At 45.1% G+C, this 22,499-nt stretch overlaps 1 long non-coding RNA gene across 1 annotated transcript; it reads right to left on the reverse strand.

Moving 5' to 3' along the window:
• Positions 1-1,003: 1,003 nt before the first annotated feature.
• LOC139042386 (uncharacterized) lies at positions 1,004-19,368 on the reverse strand. The gene is made up of 5 exons (XR_011499083.1): positions 19,263-19,368; positions 19,035-19,165; positions 18,445-18,612; positions 10,677-10,870; positions 1,004-2,603 (listed from the first exon to the last, which is right to left on the reverse strand). It is a non-coding gene; the product is annotated as an uncharacterized lncRNA (long non-coding RNA).
• Between the last annotated feature and the right edge of the window lie 3,131 nt (positions 19,369-22,499).

Raw genomic sequence — 22,499 nt, forward strand, 5'->3', positions numbered from 1 at the left:
CCCTGGTCGCTCCTCTTGCTTCTTATTATTACCCAGTATGTGTCGATGTGCACACATGCATGCACATGATGGTGCTACTTACAAAGGATAGGGCAAAGGAAAGATAGGGGTTGGGGAATCTTCCTTCTGGATCCATTGGGCTTCTGTTAGTAGTTCTGACTAAGGTTGGGTAATTTATCCAGAATCCTACACCTAGTAAATGTCAGAGCCTGGATAACAAATGCAGGAATGTGGCTCCAGAGCCCATAGATTAGCCACTATACACCTTCTTAGATCAAGTTCCCCAGAAGCAGAGCCTGAGACAGGGTTGAGGCGCATGACTTATTGAAGGAGTGCTCTCAGGAGGAATGGATCCGGGGGGACAGGCCAGGGGAGAGAGCCAAGCAAGGCCTCAGCTGGAGTCCAGTTCTAGCCTGATCCCAGGAGAAGCTCTGGAGTAAGACTTACAACAAAGGGTTGGCCCAGCTGGAGATGGACCCTTACCCCAAGACACTCCTGTGTCAACCAGTCAGTCAGTGGGCTTCCCCCTGGGTGGGGAGGGGGGAAGGAAGATGGTATAACCTTCTTGGCAAGAAGGTTCCAGTTAGCTGAGAAGGGAACAGCTCTGAGCCCTTTGCAGTCAGCACAGCAGCTGGGGGACAGATGCAACGGCCTGGTAAAGAGGATCTGGATGGAGCACCAACAAAATCTACTGAAGCTTCTATCAGTACATGCTATTCCCTTTGTCTAGAAACCTCTTCCCCAAAATTTCAACCCACTTATAAAGGCACAGACATCTCTTCCTTGACTCTTTGTCTCCCAGTGTCCTGTGAGCTCCTCAAAGATATGGCCTATATCTTATTTCTCTTAACATCAACATCCCAGAATTGTACACCCCCACATTTCCCTCCCCTGGCCCAGCACCCAGCAGATGGCTGGCACAGAGGAGAGGCTTCAATAAATATTTGTGGGATGCATGAATGGAGAAATGAATGGATTTCATGAATCCACATGCTGCTTATTTGGAATTTGTGATACTTTGGAGAGAGGATATTTATTGAGTAAAAGTTTGGAAAAAATACTCTAACTCCAGCTTTTACTGCTTATGTAGTTCATTACTAAGGAATGCAAGCTTCTACTCCTTCTCTCTCACCCTATTACTTTCCACATTCTATAATATGTAGAATAATTATAACTCAAGAAACTGCTTTTCTTATAAAGAAACAGTCAACCTCTGCTCTAATTAGACCTCTTGGTTAGTTTGGAAGAATTTTCTTCACCCCCCGGACTTCCCTCCCATCCCCTACTCCTTAATCCAAAAAATGTTTCACAAGACTTGGTGAATGAGAATTTCAGTCTTAGTTCAACTTATGTATAATTCTTGAGGATGAATTGTAGGACACAGATGCTTCCAAAGAAAGTTGGTTCTCTCAGTAAAACGCAAGAAGAAAAATGATGGTCATTGATTTAACTTGTCTTCCATTTGATGATGCAAGTGACTTCCACTGGATATCCAGAAATTTAAGGCTGGAATGCATTGCGCACAGTGAGGGTTCTTGCCCCTGCTCCCTCATGGAAAGGGTGCCAGAAACTTGGCCAAAGAAGAAGTACACTTAGTGCAATATTTCTCAAAAGTTGTCCGTAACAGCAGCAGCGACAGCATCTACCAACTTATTGGAAATGCACATTCATTCGCCAGCCCCACCCCAGACCTCCAGAATCAGGAATTCTGGAATGATGTCCAGTAACTTGTGTTTGAACAAGCCTGACAGGTCATTCTGATGCTGCTTAAGTTTGAGAACCACTGGCCTAATGGTTAGGCGGCGGGCAGACCTTGTTTAGATTCTCATCTGTCACTTTGTAGCTTATGAAGTATCTTCTGAACACTCACTCGCCCTATTTGTAAAATGTGGGTGAAATGGTGTGGCTCTGAGAATTAACAAGTCTATACATGTCAAACTCTCAACACAGTGCCGGGCACAGATTTCTTTCTCTGTTGTTCCTATATTGTGGGTGGAAGGAAGAGAAACATGGAGAAGAGGATAAGTCCAAATGTTTTCTCTGTGTTGGCTTGGGAGGCCAGAGGAGAGCAGTAAAGAGGAGGGGTTGGGATAATAGGGAAACATTTGAATGTATGATGCAGGCTAGAGGGCGACGGGAGAGAGCCCTAAGGACCCATGTATCCAGCAAATGTGTATTGAGGCTTCTTCTGGGCCCTTCAGAGGGTTAGGGGCTGAAGACCAGAGGTGAACAAGATGGGCATAGGTCCTGCCCTCGGAGGGACTTACAGCTCAGCAGATGGGGTGGGAATTGTGTTCACTGAAGCCAGAATCCCACAGAGGGTTATCATGGGCAGGGGGCACCCAAGCCATTTTCTTTGCAGGGAATAGATCTATAGGTTCTGATGAGCTAACACTCAAGCCAGAAGAGTTCCATGGGTGGATAGGAGAGGATGTGGGGTGGTCTGAAGAGATCCATTGCCTTTCCCTGCTAGGGTCTTCAGGGTGACTTGTTAGGAGAATGTTTCTCCTCTCTTCCTAGCGGCACTCCGTACTCCTCTCCTGAATAGTCCCCAGTTCTTCATTCCCAGCCTCTTCGACCAAGCCCTTGACTCAGAGTTCATCCTGAAATATGGACATGTCAGAAGTCAGGACATCAGAGGAGAAAGGACACTGAGAATTATGGCGATGATGACCACACAGTAGTTCCCACCCACCGAGCGCCACTTCCTGTATGCCAGACGTGGGCTATGCTTCTACACGCTGCCCATTATTTCATTCTCATAGCAACACCAGGAGGTCAACCATACTGGTTTTTTTCCATTTTACAGATGAGAAAACAGAGGTTTCCAGAGATTAAACAACATGCAAACCCAAGTTTACACCTGGGGAAACTGAGCCCAGAGCAACCCAGGGCAAGGGTTTTCTCCAGGATTCACAACTACCAAGGACCAGAGTGGGGACTGAAGCCCCTCACATATGAACTTTCGTTTACAGCAAACCACAATGCAATAACAGTTTCAGGCAGATGGTTAAAGTCCCTTCAAAAAAAGAAAAAGAGATTTTGAAAGCTACTGGTAACAACGGCTGGCAAGTCCTGGAATTTAAAATTTGTCTTAGCTGATTTGCACCATCACCGCAGCCGGGTTTATATAGAGAAAGTATGGTCCACACTTTGATTGCCACGACTCATGAATCCACACAGCACTCCCTCTGCCCTACAACAAAAATCCTTTTCTTCCCCGGCTATTTAATATGCGAGGCAGATTGGAACATTAGCAGTGCAAAAGGGTAAATAATCTGGTAATTGATCTGGGATTTGTGGATTTTTACCTCAAATTTCTGTTTATGGTTGAAGGTCGTAAGCTATACAAACCTCTATTGATCAGAGTCCTTTGTTTAAACAGAACCTACTGTATTTATTTGTGCTGCTCCTTCAAAGTCAAACAAAAGGGCATGGATGGAGCTAAACCTCGGCATGGCAGTGTGGCCATGTGGCCCATTCACTGGGTGTACAGCTGTTTTCAATCTGCCCTGTTCGTCTTTCACATCCATATGAGATGAAGCAGGCTTCGCTTAGCCTGGGAGACAGGCCAGCAAGAGAAGATGCGCGCTTAACCCTTCACAGGCAACGCTCCGCTCCCTCTGACGCTGAGAAGTGAATCTTGGGAAGCGGCACTTTTCCCTAGGGATGCAGACTGGCACTCAGTGTCCCTTGTCTGTAATCAGTGATCACATCTGGAGAAAAGGAACCCGGTTCCCTCCACTCCCATCTCCACTCCCCCACACCTGACAGGTCCTCAAAGCCGTATGCCCCTTGAGAGAGATCTGGGAAGGAGCACAGAGTTTTCTACTGTCTCTGGGTGTTTTGAACTATCCGGCCTAGAGGATACTTTACTAAAAGTCAGGCAGGCTGGGCCCAGGTTGCTCTTAATAGGGTCCCCTTTCCAATAGAGGACTCAACTCTCTCCCATTTCTCTCCTTAATGCCAGACTTAGCCCATGTTTTCTCAGCCTTGGCCCCATCAACATTTGGGGCTGAACAATTCTTTGCTGGGGGAAGGCGCTGTCCTATGCATTGTGGGATGATCAGCAGCACCCCGGCCTCTACTCACCAGATGCCAGCAACAGCCCCCAACCCCCATTTCTGTGACAGACAAAAATGTCTGGAGCACTCCTTACTATCCCCAGGGCCAGGAGGGGTGCAGGCTACCTTGGGTGAGATGCCCCACCTTGGAGAGATTGCCTGCTGGGTTGTAAATGGTAACAGCTTTGGAGCAGACAGGCTAACTCTCCTGGCCTCCTGAGAGCTGTTCCACCTTGGCCAAATGTCTTCCCCTCTCTAGTCCGGGTTTCCTCTTTAGCAAGGTGCCCAGGGAGGCCCTAACTTTCAGAGCTGGGCTGTGGACCCCATGCAAAGCCCCATGGTCAGCGCCTCATCCCAGGGCTGGACTGAGGGGTGCTGGATGCGCAGCCTTTACCCTCTCTCTGGGAACAAAGCCAGACGGCAGCCCAGAGAACTCGGGAGGGAAGGCAGCTGATGCGAAATCCACTCCACTCAAGCACCGTTGGGTTTTTAATGCCCTTTGCCAATAGTAACAACTCTTGATTTTTGGAGGGAACGTCTGGCTTGGCAAGCAGAATCAGAATAGATCTGCTTTTTCCTTCCATCCATGGTTTTGCTGAAATACAGACATTTGCCCTCCCACTTCAGAGCTGGAGCCGAAGGCAGGCAGCTAGCAAATGCTTAGGAATGAGTAGGTGAATGTGTTAAATAAATTGAAGCCCTTCGTAAAATAGGGTTATTCTCAGCTTGGCTGTTACATTCTCCTGGCTGTTAAATCTTTGGAAAATAATATATCAGGACTTGGATATAATGTGAGTGTCTTCGTTGCCAGACAGACCACGGTTCAAATCCCAGCACAGCTTCAAATGTCGAATGTTCTAGGGCAAAGTTGCTTTACATTTCAGTGCCCACCCCCCAACCCCATCAGTAGATGGACAATGGTACTGACCTGAAAATACTGCTCTGAAGATAATTAGGGTGCCATATGTGAGTCCATCAGTGTGTGTGCGGCACATTCTTGGCATTACCCAACAATAGATGCCATTATTATTATTAGCATCATTAGTATTCTTCTTGAGATGCATTTTAACTGGATATCGAATTCATATACAACTTCAAAACAACATTAATTCCAAATCCAAACATAAACGTTTTAAGATACTCAATAACAGATCTTTGTGATATCCGGATGATTTTCTTTTTACTTCGTATTAGGATATTTTGTGTTGTGGGTTCAGTCTTAATGTTTGGGGGGAAATTTACTTCTGCCTCTTTCAAACTCTAACTTCCCAAAATTTGAAGAAGTACAACTGGTATGAAACGGAAAATAGGTGAGCAAAAGGAGGCCTGGATCTTCATGGGCAGAGCGTGCAAGCTGGGATCCCGGGTCACCTCAAGGTTCCGACCACCTGGATAGAAGCAGGGCATTTCACGGTCTACAACATGACCTCACATCTGTCTTATTCACATGCCCCCCCACTACTGGGAGGCATGAAGACCTCGACCAGGCCACACTTTCAGAGTAGGAAGAGGGCCCTGGGAATTTGACCCTGAGTTCGGTTCCCTCTCCAGCCTATGTAATCGCCAGCAGGAAAGTGGGTAAGTCTCACATCGTGGGAGGGGACTTCCCGTTTTTCCCTTGTCCACGAGTCCTTAAAAAAACATCTTAGAGGATGTAAGGAGAAAGCATCTTATGGAGAAAGGAGAAATAAAATCAACACCCACAGATGATTATTCTCCCAGCTTTCCTACTTTAATCTTTTTCTTCACTTTCCTTTTCTTAAGCTCCTCCTGGGCGGCCCCTCTCCCCCAGTACACCACATTCCTTGTATTTTTCTTGAAGTTCATGTTTATCTACTTTCATTGAATCTAACAGTTTGCCTTTGGGCCATTTGTGCTAGGAGGCTTCTCTCTTGAAATATGTATTTTTGAGACATACAAAATTATATATGCAATCTATACATTAGTCATGAAACTGAATATAAAATGCCTGTAAAACAATGTCTTCAGACCCATAAACCAATATTGGTAAACATTCCCTCCCAAGGCCCCTCTCTTTCCCTTATTGAGTAACCACTATCATGAATATTAGGTTTATCAGTCTCTTGTTTTTCTTCAGATTTGTGCTTCTTATGTAGCTACACCTCAGCTAGGCACGGGGGTTGGTTGGGGGGGCTTGTTTTTCAGGTTTGTAAAAATGTCAGTATATTCCATATTATCTTACATGATGTTTTTTTTTCTTCTCATCATTATGTTCCTAAGACTCATCCGTGTTGGTGCCTCTACCTGTACGTAGCTCACTTATTTTCTCCACTATGTAGTGTCCTATTCCATTTATTTATTCTTCTGTTGATGGTAATGGGGTAATTGTCAGTTATCTGGTTTCCGGGTAGTTATTTTGCTTTTAGAAATATGACTCTATGGCATTTTTGTCCACGTTTTCTGTGCACACGAATAAGAGTTTTTCCAGAGTACATAACTAGGAATTGAAGTGAAGAGGGGTTAGGCATCTATGGATCGACTCCCACGATGAACCTTCTGATTATTAAAAGATTCTCATTATTCTGCTCCAAGGATCCACCTTGTTTCTTTCTGCAAAATTTATTTTCCAAAGGTGAGTTTCCACTTCATGACTTCCTGAGAAATGGCTGCTCAGCCAAGCTTCATCTCTGTCCTGCTCACACACAGAGGGGTAATTTTAGAAGAAGAAAACCCTTGGTTTGAATCCTGGCTCTTCCATTTACTAATAATGCCTTTGGACAAATCTTGTTTACCTCACAGGGCTACACTGAGAATCCAAGTAGCTACATTGAGTGGTCATGGTGACAGAAATTTTTAGAATTATCACATCTGAAGAAAAGAACTAGAAGAATATTCCAGGTTCGTTAGAATGCTATGAAAGGGCAAGACAATAGAGGAATCCAAAGGGATCTCTAAGCCTAACCAAAGGTGTTCTCTATGCAGCTTATGATGGCGGAGGTTGTCATCATTTCTGTATCTCAGACTGTCTTGGACTCAAACATATAGTCACTGGAGTCAACGCAAAGGGAAGAAGAGAAGAGACGCTCACGCAGGGAGATCCTATGAACTCCTCCAAGAGAAGGTAAGGAAGTTCATGTTTCTCTCCACTCTCTTCCCAAACCTCAATCTACCTTTCCCAACCCAGCACACGCACACACGCGCACACACACACACACACAGTGTTTTATGGAAGCTAGTTGTTGTATTGTATGTATATTTTTTATTTTCTGTATATTATAATGTGTTGACATCTTAAAAAAACCTTTTGGGCTGGAAAGAGACTGTTCCTCTCTGGATTAACCAATTTTTTGAGGAAGCAAAGGGTGCAGCAAGTGTTTGATATGCAAACTAACCAATTCATAGCCAGACCTCCTCTCTCTTGTCCATGCACCCCAGGAGGCATATTCCTCTGCCTTAATCATCCCAGGGCCAGGTACCAGGCAAATAGAGACCACTCCTAGAGCCCAAACCCCACTGAAATTATTCAAACTCATCCATCCTAAACTGTTTCCTCTGTCCTGCCTTGCTTTTCCCATAGAAACCCCAAAAAGGCTGTGATCTAAGCGTTCACCCTGCTTCTGTCTGGTGCCTCCTGGACACCCTGGTGTCTTTCCATGTGGCCCTGCGTGACATGCTGTGCCTCCTGTTCCCAGCACCTGTGGGTATAATAACTTCATTCTCCTGAGCCTCTCCTTGTCTCCTCTTATGGCTGCACCTGACTGACCGTCCCATAAAAGGATACAAAATCATTGTGACGTAGAATTTCTCATGACTCCTGCCCTTGTGTTATCAATGAGCAAAGTGAGGTTGATGGGGGCTGCAGTAGCATCCTGAACCTTGATCCCTTTTTCCCTTTATAATTTAATGGACCATTTACACCTAAGTGTTTTAAAATGCCTGGAAAGTAACCACTTTCCTCCATCCAGAAAGAAATGTGAACTCCTCCTAAAGGCAGGAGGAGATAGAGTTTTAGGGTTCACGGCAGTTCTTTGTTTATGACACAATAAGGCTTCCTGTGAGGCTACAAGGCCTTTGCAGTGAGTCTTGCTCCCAAAGCTGGGAAGGCCTGGCTAGTTTCTATCTTGGGTCTCCACATTTAGGGTATCTCTCTCTGACCCAAAGCCTCGGCACCTTCACCTGTCAAAGGGACATCATAGCAGCTGACTATTAAAAAACACAACAATCATTACAATTAATTATAGCTTTTACACCTGCTTTGGGGATTCAAGATGAAAGACACCTCATGAAGGCAGATATTGTGACAGGTGAGCTATGCAATTCATGAAACAATCTTATGCATAATCACACACATGGAGTGTTCTTCCGTTGCCTCGAGGTTGGGTCACAGCAGCTCCCAGGCCCCTCCCAGATGCTGAGGTCCAAGGGCATCTTTCATCTCTCTTTATCCAACTCATCACACTGCAGGCTCCCGAGCTGCCCCTCCTCTGTGAGACGAGGACAACCCCAGCACCAGCTCGTAGGTCTTCTGTCCACATATAAGCGTTGTGAGTTAATTCGCACTCCTAGTGGGAACTGTTTTAAAGGCCTTCCTTTGAATCTTGGCTCTTACTTCTTAGCTCTTAGTTCTGAGCAAATTGCTTAATCTCTCCTGGCCTCATTTTCCTCATCTATAAAATGGGATAATAATAGTATCTAACCCTTGGAGACAACATTGTTGATTAAACAAGATATTAGCACAATGCCTGGCACATAGTCAGTTTTTGCTATATGAAAGCACCAAACTTGGAGGGCATGTTCAGATCTGGCTTAAAATGAAGGTTAAGTGTTTTATAGGAGTTCCATGTGGGCTGTATTTAAAAAAAATAGGCAAGCATCTTCCAGAGTAGCTCAATTGGAGGTAATAGTATGTGGTCCGTGAGGCTCATTGATTAGGAAGGTAGTTCACAACATATGAAGAGAAGAGAGAGAATGAGAGAGAGTAAAACTCAAGGGAGATGTGTTCAGGGGCAGGCACGGTCTGAGAAGATGCTGTTTCTTATGGGGGCAACTCCACATGGCCCGCGAAGCAGCCATGGGATTTCTCTCTTTCATAATGATTAGTGATTATTCTTAGCAGCTAGTTTAAAATAAACCCATAGGGAGGATCTCTAAGCAGCCTGATTCCTCAATTTGGGTGCTGGGTGACTTATGCTAAAAACTCAGGGAGAACAGTTTCCTGTGGAAGTGACCCAGTGACAATCCCACCCCTCTTCCGTGGCTGGTGGAATAAAATCAGGACAGATGGAAAAATGGCCAGAAGAATGAGGTCAGTGAGTAATGTCCCTCCTCTTAGACGGAGAACATTCACAGTGTTCTAGCACACGGCGAACACTCCACAACTCCCATTCGAAGGCACACCCAGTTCACAAAGCCCTTTTGGCTTTAATATGTCTCATGGTTCTTATACAACAACGTAAGCAGGCAGGGCTAACACTGATTTATTCTCCCCACTTGATAAACACGGAAATGGAGGCTCCAGGAGGCCAAGAGTCTTTCCCAAGGTAACACAAAGTGGCCTGACCTATGCCTGTGACCTCAGAGGTTGTGTCATTTCAAGAGTTGGGCTGATGGACTAGATGGGAACATTTGAGACTGGAACAGCATGGGGACCTGGAAATAGGGATTTGGTGGTGGTGAGGCAGGGAGGGACCAGAGCCTGAAGTCATCTGTCCTTTGCAAGAGATAGGTGGACAAAATCACCTTTGGCCTTCCCGGATCTTTCTAGCAGCCGCAGCTCTCAGGTCCCAGTCATTCCACCTTTCTTGTGGTCACTAACCATGCTATATGGCAGAAGAGAATGCTCTTGAGTTTGCAGGTTTGGGAGGGGTCTCTAAGGCCAGGCCCCCGGAGCAGAGAAATAGGTCAGGCTCTGGTATCTGGGCTCCTGTGTGCACCTTGCAGGCCCTGGAGACCCCCCATCTTACGAAGGGTGATGTGTGGTGAGGCGGGTGGCCCCGGACAGGAAGCAGGTGACAAGCTCATGGACAGCAGGCCCTGTCTCTGTCTCGCCTTGTGTCAACACTGAGGGCCTATGCTGCTCATCAGTTCGTACATGAATTTTGTTTTTTCCACAGCTCTCAAATCAAATTGATTTTCAGTCATTTTAACCTGGGTTGGATCAGCAAGCCAGGTCTCCCAGGTGAAAAGCTAGTTTATCAAAGTCGTTTATCCAACCCGTCTGCAAAAGGAACAGAATTTTGAGTGGCTTTTGGTAAGCGAGTAACCAGTTCCAAAGGATGCTAGTAACGATGATCATAATTACCTTTTATGAAGCATCTACTACATTTCTTTACTTTATATCCCTTTTATATTTCTCCGACAATCCTTTGAGGTAGATAATAGCTCAATTGATGAGTACTTACTTCTCATGCATTCTCTCATTAAATCCTAACTACCCCTATGGTGTGTGTATTATTATCCCAATTATTTAGCAAATGAAACTGAAGCTCAAGCAATTGCATGTTGCTTGCCCCAAGTCCCACAGACAGGACTGAGCTGGGATTCTGACTCAGTGCTGGGTGTCGCCAACCCAAACTCTTTTCACCTGGGCTTCTTGGACTAAGTCCTTTCTCCCTTATCACCAACCACGTTCGCCTTTGGATTCTGACTCACCTGGGATAGCAGGCACAATGGAGTGCTCATTTTTGAAGCAGGAACGTTGTAAAGTATCCAGAGATTGAAGAGCAGAATTAAAAACCTCCAGTGAGTGAGTGGTGAAGTCTGTGTCAGCCATTGTTGAGTCCAGCTCTGTGTCTTGTGGCCAGAGGCCCTGGGCTGGATCCCTGGCAGGCTCAGCTTCTGCATCGCTGCAGAAAGAATCCACACAAAGAGAAACAGAAATGGAAGTCTTACTCCTCAGATAGTCAACAACATAAAATCCAGTAACCCATGCGAATGGTTAGCACTGACCCAGGCCTCAGTGAAGGTCTGTCCAGCATCAAGTCAACCAAGAGATGGATTTTTCTCTGTTTGTCTCTTTCTTGCCAAGGATATAATCACCCTGCCATTTGGCAGGATGGTCAAACCAGCCCGCCCAAGCTGGCGACCTTCCTGGCAGAGGTGTGATTAGGGAATGAGTTTGAAATATCAGTTCTCTTCCCATTTCTGCCACTGAAGTCAGGTCTGAGTTGTGAGATTTAGCCAATAAAAATACAGAAAGCCCAGTTAAATTTGCATTTCAGATAAACCTGTACTTTTTCAGTTTAAGCTTGTCCTGATGTCTGTCCTCTCCTCTGTGCTCTGGGTGTGCATCCCTGTGCTTAGCTGTTCTTGCAGAGGAGAAGCCCCTCAAGAGGCTCAAATCCTGGATGCATCCAGCACCATCCACCTTGGATACTTGGACTTGGCCAAGGAAACATACATAGCCCCAGAGGACACAGTGGTGGTCACCATCCCTCAGCAGGGACATTTGGGGGAACTGAGGACTGCAAGCATTGGCACAGATCCTGACAAAAGAGTACTTCCTGGGGAAAGGCCTAATGTGATGGAGAGTGCCGCCATATTGGGCGTTTCTGGAAGAAGCTGCTCCCAAGTGTGTCTTTCCCACAGCCTGCCCTTTGGGGCCAGATCAGAGGGAGGCCCCTGGCTTGCACTGGCTATCCTTTCTTTTTTCTCTCTCCTCCCCTCTCCTCTCTTCCCCACTTCTCCTCTGGGCTTCCCTCCCTTTTCTCTTCTGCTTCTTTCTTCTTTTCTCCCCACCTCTCTGCTTTGTAATGTCAGGCAGGGAGCAGTTCTCAATCATGCCGCCAAGTGCCCCCAGGAGACACCTGGCAATGTCTACAGACATTTTTGGTCATCACAACCAGGGGAGGAAGTGCTTTTGGCATCAAGTGGGTGGAGGCCTGGGGTGCTGCTCAAAATCCTACAATGCACAGGACACCCCCTGCCCACAAAGAATGAGTAGGCCCCCAAGACCCGCAATGCCAAGGTTGAGGGACCCTGTGATTAGGTGACTGAAAGGTCTACCTTCCCTCGGCATGGACTTTCCAGTGACCTCAGGAACATTTTCTTGCCTCTAGCCTTAGCTTGGCCTTAGCTTTCTCACCTTTGCAAGGTGAGGTCTGACCTACGTGGGCATAAGGACCTGTGCAGGGGCACCATTATCAGCTTCTGGGAAGCTGCTCCTCTCACTTCTGGTGCCAGCTCCTGTGGCCACCAAGGAGGGTCTGAGCACCTGAGCAGGAGCCCCTCTGTGATATGTCTTGTGCCTTCCTGGGCATGAGGGCTCAGGCGGCCCAGCCCATCCCCACCCTTCTGGGACATTTCCCCTGGCCCTGCGCCAGCATGGCTGGCTGTCAGGCTCGGCAGGCCCTCACCCGAGGGCCTCGCCTGAATCCCGGCACACCTCGCCTCCGTTGCCCAAGGACTGGCAGTGGATCAAAGAGCTCTGTTTGGCAGCAGGAGGAGGGTTAGCAGAATGGTCCTGGACGGGGGACAGTGGCAGCTCAGCCTCCTAGCGTGTGGTGTGTGCAGCCTCTGCAGCTTCTCTCCCTGCAAGAGCCTGGCCTTCTCCGTCCCTTCTCCCAGGACATTAGCACCTCCTTTCCCACCCTCCATCTCCCCCACCCATATCCTGAGATCCTGGTTCTGCAGGACCCTCCGTGGATCCTGGGGTGCTGGGAGTGTGCAGCCTGGCCTGGGTGCGGTCCAGCTGTCCCCGCCTCCTGCTCTGACATGAAATACCAGCAACAACAGCTCCCACTTTATGCAGCACCTGGGGGCCGGGCTCTGAGCTTGGGCTTTAGGTGCATCTTCTCGTCTCATCCTACCACAACCCTCTAAGGAGGATTCTACCATCATCATTTTCCTAACTATGTCTGGGGACGTCATTTAAGTTCTTTGTATTACGTGACTTTCTATTAGCTCATTTAATCCTCACAGCCTCATTATGAGGTAGGGACTAGTCTTATTCCCGTTTTACAGCTGGGAAAACTGAGGCACAAAGAGATGAGTGAGTAGTGGACCTAGGATTCACACCCAAATAATCTGGTTCCAGAGCAGAACCGCTTAACCACTCTGAATACTGTCTCCCCAGATAAGCAAAAGCAGGTTCAGAGAGGTTAATTAACTTGCTTGAGGTCACAAGGCTCAGATGTTTTAGAAGTAGTGGGACCCAGATCTGTCTACTCAGAGCCCCATCCTTATTCATTATGCCGTAGTGCTATTTTATATATATATGCATGTATATCATATACATACTATGCAGCATTAGTAAACAAGTAAATGAAAAACAAAGAATAAATGAAAGATATGTATGTCTCTTTAAACATATACATGTGTATACATCTATGAGGATTTAAAAACACACATATGGGGGCCGGCCCAGTGGGATAGCAGTTAAGTTTGCGTGCTCTGCTTCAGCGGCCCAGGGTTCGCCAGTTTGGATCCTGAGTGCGGACCTATGCACCACTTATCAAGCCATGCTTTGGCAGGTGTCCCACATATAAAATAGAGGAACATGGGCACAGATGTTAGCTCAGGGCCAGTCTTCCTCAGCAAAAAGAGGAGGATTGGCAGTGGATGTTAGCTCAGGGATAATTTTTCTCAAAAAAACCCCAACAACACACATATGTACATATCTTTGACAATTTCATTAATAGTAAAAATATTTAAAATAAACTGGTGCTAACAATCCATGATTGACTTTATAATGTGCAGAATCTTATGAGAACTGGAAAATAACTCAAGTCATTGTCCCCAACATACTTAATGAGAAAAGCTAGCCACATGAACATACTCTTTTAGTGAAACTGGCAAACAGCCATTGATGATTGGGTAGCTAGTAACTAAAGTTTTTTTTCCCTTTTGCAGTTACTGATTATAGCTTTCAGTTGTTCCCCTGCCCATTGTTAGCTGTGCTGTTTAGGCACTGTGCTATCTGACTCCCACTAGGCTCCTACAGATAACTTCTCCCTGGAGCCTGGGTCACCATGGTAATGGGTGTGTGAGCTGTTTTTCAGGAATTAGAACCCCTTGTCTACTTCAGGCCAGTTGAGACCACCAACCCTTCAACTGGACCTGCACAGATGTCCAATAAGCAACGTTCTGACATCAAGAGGCTAAAAACTCCACCCTCAGATCATGCTAACACCACCATTTTGTGAACAACCGTCCTATGAAGAGGCATGGAATCTGACCACGCTTTCGCAGGTCATCAATGACCTCACCTCTCCTCACCTCCAATCACCTACCTCCACACTGCAGACCACCTTGCCCCCTATCTCATAAATATCCCATGAGTCCCTATTTTTGGGGAATCGGATTTGAATCTCATGCTCTTGCTTCCTCACTTGGCTGCCTTGTCATTAAACCCTCTCTGCTACAATCTCCTTGTCTCCGTGTTCTCTCCAGGTGGAGAGAAAAATGAACCTGGGCTCGATAACATTAGGGCTAATTTTAGAAATTCTTCCAAGCAGGTGAGGTTTCCATTCTGATCAATAGACTGAAGCTCAGAAAGCTTAACCACCGAGGACCTAATGCTAAGATGGCACTAACCCGGTTCCATCTGACCCCAGGGACAGTTGTTAACCATTAGCCTATCGTGCCTCTTCCACAAGGCAGGGTTTGGGTGTGGGTGCACAGGGATCTAGGAGCAGGTGGCCAAAGCAGCAGGAAGGAATTGTGACAGGTGCCTTCCCCTCTCAGCTGGCCCTGGAGCCCTGCCCCCACTGTGTGGAAGCTTTCACAATGGTGCATTCCTCTGTGAGGCTCATGGGGCTTAATTCAATTGCAAAATACCTTAAAAAGCAGTATTTTATCATTCTCCTCTGGAGCTTTTTTGGCTTGGAAATAAGTGTGTTGCCTCCTGCAAGCTTAGCTCAGGAGCTCAACGTCTGCATTGTGCAAAGCAGTAAGAGGCCTGCTGTTGGCCTGGAGGCAGGTGCAGGTTGACCACAATCCCAGATCTGGAAATCTCCTTTTGTGCCCCAGGAGGGGCCATGGCAGAGCCAGAGCTAGACTGCGACTTACAGTTTGTTTCTTCTTAAGAACCTGCTGGCCCCTAATTACTGATGAGCTGGCAGAAAAGAAGCCATGAATGGGCTGCGGAGGGGGCTCCAGGGGCAGGGGCGATAGATCCCTTGGGCAGAGCAGCTACAGGCTGAGGATGGAGTGAAGACCTCCCTCCTGCTGTGACTTTTGCCTCCCCTCTTCCCTGCCCTCCCCTGGATGAATCCCACTCCCCTTCTCCCGGGGATTTGGCAGGTGTGTGCCATTCACATGATAAAGCCGCCCCAGACCTGCCTGTGTAGGCCCCACCTTACCACTCCCATCTGTCTGCTTCCAGGACAGCAATTGTGCAAGAAGGCCCACATGCGAGCTGGCGTCGGGGAGACAGCCAGAGAGGCTCCCTGCCATGGACGCTGGGGTGGGGAGGCTAACAGGCAGCTCTGCCACTGGAGCATGATGACATGGGTGTGAAGTTTGGGTGCTGGACCAATCAGATGACAGAAGGCGCCAGGGGAGAAGAGGCTTCCATGGCGGCAGTGCTGGCTACAAGCACTAACTGCCGTGGTAAACGCCTCTGGGTGCCAAGAAGAGACGCCTTTTACGTGTAACCTGGGTGTATCTTCACCCACCGGGGCAGTACGTCACGGACACCACGTCCCTCTGAGACCAGTCTTGCCTCTCCTCCAAGTGCCCGAAGGAAGAAGTAATCTGACCACTGAAGAGGTGGAGGATGTGAATTTTACGAAAGCTGTCCCAGGGAAATGGAAGGGGCATTACATCAAACACCAGAGGATTTTCTGAAATCCACCTGATTTTCGGAAATGCTCCACGTTCCCTGCAGCGGCTGCCCTCTCCCTTCGGTCAGCCCTCCAGCAATCTCTCCTGTCCCCTGGCTTTGTGTCCCTCTCAACTGCCCCCCCAAAACCGTTTGGCTTTCATATCATGCTCTGCCAATCAGGAGGGGTAACTTTTAGCAACACAGAAGTCTGGTTAGCAAATTGCACATCATCAGAGTACCGGAACCCTTACTCCATCTAACAACGTACCCACTGTTTTTTCTTTATTAATTAAAAACTTATTTTATGTTTTACTGAAGCAGAAAATGACGGATACCCATGTATGCCCCACCCTAATATGACTGATGTTAATATTTTCTCCATCTTTTCTTCTGATTTCCCGTTCTCAATCTCTCTCTTTCACACATTATACAGAAGGTAAAACCCTACGGCCCATTTCTATTTTCTCCCTTTCTAGAAACATTCCCGTACATGTCTAATGAGTATCATTTGGTCTCAGGCCAGGATAGCACCGTGGTATGAATGCAGATTTGGAGGCCAGACAGCCTGGTTGTAAGCTTCAATTCTGCACCAGATAGCTGAGTAACCTGGGGCAAGTTGCTTAACTTCTCTATGCTTCAGTCAACTAAGGAAGAGGATAGCAAATTAATCCTGCATGCAAGAGTCAAATGTTAATACATTTAAAGTGCCTGGAATGGAGCCTGGAAAAAATTAAATGCTTAGTAAATATTAGCTATTACTAAGATCCGAAAACAATAAATAGAACAGTTTTTTGTGTGTGTATTTCAGATTTGTCTAACTTGTGTCATAGCATCACCAACACACACACACACACACACTCCTTCTGCAACTCTTTTCATGGCTCTCATTATGTTCAGACTTATCCATTGTGTTACGTACACGACATTCGTTGTAGTTGCTATAGAGTGGCATATCATTGTTGTTTTAATTTGCATTTTCCTAATTACTTATCTGAAAATTTATTTGGAACAGTAAAGCAGAGCAATTTGAAAGATGATGAAGAACGAAAGGAGACTTGCTCTATTGTAATGATACTGAGACTTATTTATAAATTTAAGCAGTGCTGTCTAGTAAGACTTTATCAAGGAACTATTCTGTACCTATGCTGTTCAATATGGTAGCCACTAGCCACACATGGCTACTGAGCACTTGAAATGTGGCTAATGTGACTGAGGAATTAAATTTTTACTTTAATTTAAAGTTAAATAATCATATATGAGAGTGACTACCCTATTGAACAGCACAGATTCAGTGCATCAAAATATCGTGATAAAGTGGCAGGACCACTTTTTTGGGGGGCCCAGGAGACCAAGGAAACAGAAGAGAGAGTCTAGAGACAGACACGCGTGTCTGGTACACAGCTGAGGAGATATTGTAAGTCCATGAGGGAAATGATGGATATATTTTTGTGAAATGCTTGGGTGTCTTCTTCTTTGAATTTCCTTTATTTTATCCTTTAGCCATTCCCTCCACCCTGTATTGGGTTGTGTATCTATTATTTATTACTATGTCAGAATCATTTGCATATCTGTATGTAATATAAAAATAATACTTCTCAGTGTGGGGATTTCTAAATTAACATTTTGTTGAAAAGTATTATATTTTTAAAATTTCATCAAAGGATTTTGCTTTGTACATCTTCTTAAAGAAATCTTTTCCCATTCCAAGGTCATAAATTTAGTCTGTTGCTTTTTAAAAGACATGTTAAACTTTGCATTCCAAATTAAGATAGTTAATCCAACTGAAGTTCGTTATCGTATATTGTGTGAAACAGATCTAAATTAGTCTTCCTCTCATTTGGATGCCAATATTCCAGGGCCTTTTACTGAATCATCCATCCTTTCCACTTGATTTAAAATGCCTCCTCAGTACTTTAGTTTTCCCAATAAATTTTAGAATAATTTTGTCAACGTTGGTGATGTTTCCTTAGACATTTTTGTTCAAATTTTATTAAATTTATGGAACAATTTGGGGGAGTTACTATGGTTCCGTATGAATTTTATAACTATTTTTTCAAAATCCAAAAACTCCACAAAAAACCATTCGAACTAATAAACAACTTCAGCAAAGCTGTAGGATATAAAATCAACATATGAAAATCAGTTACGTTTCTATTCACTAATTACGAACTGTCCGATAGTGGAGTTAAGAAAACAATCCCACTTACAAGAGGATCAGAAAGAATAAAATACTTAGGAATAAACTAAAGATGTGAAAGACTTGTACACTGACAACTACAAAACATTGATGAAAGAAATTAAAGAACATGCAAATGGCAAGACATCCCTTGTTCAAGGATTGCAAGACTTAATATTGTCAAAATGTCCATAGTCCCCAAATTGACCCACAACTTCACTGCAATCCTATCACAATCCCAATGGCATTTCTTACAGAAACAGACTAAATGACATTTTGAAAGGAGGAACGTGGGGCTCAGCACGTAAGATTACCTGCCTGCAGAGAGGTGGCAGAAACGTGGCAGAGCTTCAATACTCTGCCCATAAGCACTACCCTATACTATGTCCCAAGTCGAATAGACAGAGCCCTCTACAATTTCCCAACTAGCAGGAGAGGTGACATATGTATAGGAAACAGACACCATGGAGAAAACCCACCCATGAACATCAAAGGAGGAAAAGGTGACTCCTGGATGGCTGAAGTCTTCTTGGAGTAGATGACTTTGGACTAAGAGTTGGAGGAAGGGAATCCTACCACCTGTGTCATCCCATCTCTTGGTGCTGTGCGCTGGACAGATGTCCTCCAGCCCTCAGGAACACCGTAACCTAAAAAATACAGCAATCATGCCAATAACACCGACATCAACCACATGCATGCGACTCCAACCCCTAAGACACCCAATGTCCAGACAGGAGTTTTGGCAGGAATTCCAGTGGCCCTCTAGTGAGGCCATATAAGATGAGTGTAGAAGCAGAATGCGCAGTTGCATTAGGCTAAGTGAAATAAGTCAGACAGACAAAGACAAATATGTGCTAGGTCAACAAAAGAATATCACCTGTACAGCAGAGGGTTTTACATTCTGTGACAGTGGTAGGTTGTATTAATGATCAACAAATATTCTTTCTCCCTTGACCCATTGTCCCCCTTCGGGCTTGGTCATGTGTCTTGGCCAATGGGATGTGATCAGATGTGATCATGTCCCAGTTCAATTCAAGGCTGTTAAGAGGCTCTGCCTGGTTCTGCTCACCTTTCTTGAGTTCCTGCCCTCCATGATAGGAAGAACATTCTCTGGGTGTTGCCTCTACAGCCTGGGTTCTAAAATGAGAGGCATGTGGAGCCTCCGGCCAAGGCCAGCTAAGTCACAGCCAACATGCAGACCTGGGAGCAAGAGAAAAAACGCTTTTGGTTGTAAGCCACTTAGATTTGGGGGGTTGTTTGTAGCATCGTTGCAGGAAAATGTAAGGCAGTAACCCACATTTAAAATCATCAGTCTCAGACAGGTGTGCTTTGAATGGCGCAATGCTCATTTAGATGGACAGGTTATGGGGCTTTGTGCAAAGTAGTCAGTCAGATGGCTTAACACACGTATCTCTCATGCGGTTGTAACACAGTCTTTCCTTTGGCCCACAGCTGTGGATAAATCTTGTCACCTCTCTGGAAATCAGTGGTTTATCATCTAAGGAGGAAGAACACATGTTGAGCTCAAACTAGTGAGTATCTTGAATGTTTTTTTTAGGGAGAAATGTGAGGACTTACCTCTGAATGTGAAGTTTGGGTCAGGCTTCCTCATGTCAGAGGGAAACATTCAGAATGAGTTAAAAGTTCTACTCTCTAAAAGGCAATTAGCAAAAGAAAAAAAAAGAAAGTCCAAAGAAACCCTTTTAATGCCTATAATTTTCCTAGTACTTACATGTCCCATTAAAAAGAAAAATGACATTAAAATAATTTTAAAGGTTTTGGCTTAAGCCCATTGAAATAAGGAAATTCCCTTGCTTAGAATCAAGTTCTCATTATCTTGGCCCAGCCTGCATTAAGGATGGACTCCTGTGGAGATGCGATCTGGTGACTGGGTTCCAGCTGAGAACAGCGGTGCCAAAATTAATATGGCGCCAACCTTCTCGTAATGGGTCCTACGCAGCTCCTTGCCTGTGTGTCTCTTAAGGGCCCTTCAGATGGAAATCTGCCAAATTTCTTCCTGCAGCCATTCTATTTTGGGTTTGTTCCTGTGTGTTTTCTTGATGCCAATTCTGGCCTTTTAAAATTTGTGGTCTTTTTTTAATGTAAACATGTAGATGTTCTAGCTGAGTGACATGAGGTTTTGCAGTAAATTTTTCATCCTTCATTTCTCATTGTATCCCATTCCCCCCCACCCCCCAGTTTTAATCAGAATTCACCCCTATTAAGAGGTAGGCATTGGGATGCAAAGAGCCTAAGTATCCATCAGTGGAAGAATGGATAAAGAAAATGGGGTACATTTGTACAATAGAATATTATTCAGCCATAAAAAAAAGAATGAAATCTTACCATTTGTCACAACATGGATGGACCTTGAGGGTGTTATGCTAAGTGAAATAAGTCAGGCAGAGAAAGACAAATACCATACAATCTCACTTATATGTAGAATCTCACAAAAAGCAAAACTCAAGCTCATAGATACAGAGAACAGTTGGTGGTTGCCAGAGGCAGGGTTGGAGGGTGGGTGAAATGAGTGAAGGGGGTCAAAAGGTACAAACTTCCAGCTATAAAATAAATAAGCCATGGGGACCTAAAGTGCAGGATGGTGACTATAATTGAAAATATGGTATTGCTTATTTGAAGATTACTAAGATAGTAGATCTTAAAAGTTCTCATTTCAATAAAAAAAAATTTGTATGATGAGTAGACTTCTTGTGGTGATCATTTTGCAACATACATAAATATTGAATCATTATGTTGTACACCTGAAACTAATAGAATTTTATATGTCAATTATGCCTCAATTAAAAAGAAATTCATGGGCCAGCCCCGGTGGCCTAGTGGCTAATTTCAGTATGCTCTGCTTTGGTGGCCCGGGTTTGGTTCCCAGGCAAGGACCTACATCACTCTGTTAGCAGCCATGCTGAGCCGGACCGACATACTGAAAAATAGAGGAACACTGGCAGGGTATTAGCTCATGGCGCAACTTCCTCAGCAACAGAAAAAAAAAAATTCATGATTCAGGTACAAATAAATAACTGGTGTGTGCATACCAAGACAGCAAAAGAAAAAAAAAAGAGAGAGGTAGGCATTGGAACCTTCTGGTGAGCTATTATCTGTTAAACTGATAAAAATATTCAACCTGTTAAGTTTAACAAGCAGTTGAGAAAGAAAGCTGGTCATTTAGCTCCTGTGTTGTCATTTAATCCGTGGTGTCCCTCCCGTCATGGTTGTTTTGTCTAGAAAGGGTGGCTAGAATAGGGTACCAACATGTTACTGGCCACCTGTCAGCAGCTGTCAAGTGGTAACGATTTTCAATCACTGCCAAACAGGTTCTAGATTTGAACCAGTGACCTAGGAAGAAAGTCTCCATAGCCCATTACCAAATTATCCCCTGAGCCCTTTGCGTCCCCGACTAACACCCTTTCCAATAAAACTCCATTTTGTCATTGAATCTGTCAACATGCCTACGAATCCCTGAAGGGTGAAATTAATTTGAACTACAGAGTCGGACAAACAGGCTCCAAACAGCGTTCTTCAGAAAGAGAAGCCAATATTTCAGACATTGATCCATTTGAAAAAAGGGCTTTGGTATCCCTCTTGGAACTTGGGCAGGGGTGGGGGTGGGGATCTAAACAAAGAAGTTGCTGTATTTACTACATGGCAAATCTTAACTATTCCAAATTCTAATGGTTGACGACTTCAAGTAGATGAACCCTGTGTTCTGCTGGCTGAAACTCTTAGAGATTAAAAGCTGAATCCCTCTGGAGAATCCTTCTTCCTCTGACAAGGTTACCTGAGCATCTCAGTGTGATTGCATTGGGAAACGCAGTTTCGTAGCGTTTCCAACCCTCTTTATTTATTTATTTTGCTTTTCTTTCTGTCAACCATGAACCCACTGAGTAGCAGAAGCTTCCTGTGGTAGGAAATAGGTTATCTTGTACTTCCTATCCCACTAACATCTGCATAGTTCAAACCTTGTCGGAAGCCCAACATATTTTTTTAAACTTTGATAACATTTGTTGTGAACCAGCCCAGAAAATAACTAGATATTACGTGAAGCTAAGTTGAGCACATTCTCTTCACTCGAAGGCAGGAAGGTGTGGTAGAGGGAAACTGTTTTCCTGTCGTGAGTCAATGATAGCGTGTCTGAGCCCCTTTGACCTGCCCCAAATTTCCAGTGTGAATTTTCTGAGGCTTTATGTACACACAAAAGGTACAAACATGCTCATCTGGGACAAAAAAGGTATCCTTATTTTATTATAGAACACACTTCAGCTTCACACGGAAGCGAGAGGGGCAGGTGACAGGCGCCGTTTCAGACAATGTGCAAAACAGATACAAGTCAACAAAAATACCACCTAAAGTGTCAGAGTTGAAAGAACTCTTTATGTATATTCGACTCATCCATTAAACAAATTGATTACTTCCTGTTCTGTGGAGAGGGTATGTCCTACAGTCAAAGACCTGGGTTCGGATTCTGGCTTTCCTTTGCCAACTGTGTGACCTCAGGCCAGTTACGCAAGTTTTCTGACTC

This window comes from Equus asinus, chromosome 28, assembly GCF_041296235.1.
Source record: "Equus asinus isolate D_3611 breed Donkey chromosome 28, EquAss-T2T_v2, whole genome shotgun sequence".
NCBI classification, from domain to species: Eukaryota; Metazoa; Chordata; class Mammalia; order Perissodactyla; family Equidae; genus Equus; species Equus asinus.